Raw genomic sequence first — 320 nt, forward strand, 5'->3', positions numbered from 1 at the left:
GTGATTTCATTCACGTTCAGACCTGCTTCGCCTAGAGGCGTTCCCATAGTGTCGTAACCGACGCAGTCTCTCGTTCCCCTTCTCGGGGAACCAGGGTTACATACGTAACCCGAGACGTTCTCCTGCTTCAAGGTCCGGGTTCTGGCCCTCTATCCACCCCAATCACCTCCTTACTTTGTCTTTTCTCTTAAATATCATACTTGCCTTTACCATCAAAAACTGACACAACAGGGCTTCCCTCAATACGACGAACTATGACGTCAAAGGGATCCCTACTGCGTCACAAACTGACGATTATGGCTCTTGACCAAGCGTCCATA

The 320-nt window shown here is 49.4% G+C and overlaps 1 protein-coding gene across 2 annotated transcripts in view; it reads left to right on the top strand.

Annotated features, from left to right (window-relative positions):
- The window catches only part of proza (protein Z, vitamin K-dependent plasma glycoprotein a), a 10,475-nt gene that overhangs the window by 2,755 nt on the left and 7,400 nt on the right, over window positions 1-320 (top strand). The gene's annotated exons all lie outside the window — the stretch shown is intronic.

Source organism: Micropterus dolomieu, linkage group LG02 (genome assembly GCF_021292245.1).
Source record: "Micropterus dolomieu isolate WLL.071019.BEF.003 ecotype Adirondacks linkage group LG02, ASM2129224v1, whole genome shotgun sequence".
Lineage (NCBI taxonomy): Eukaryota > Metazoa > Chordata > Actinopteri > Centrarchiformes > Centrarchidae > Micropterus > Micropterus dolomieu.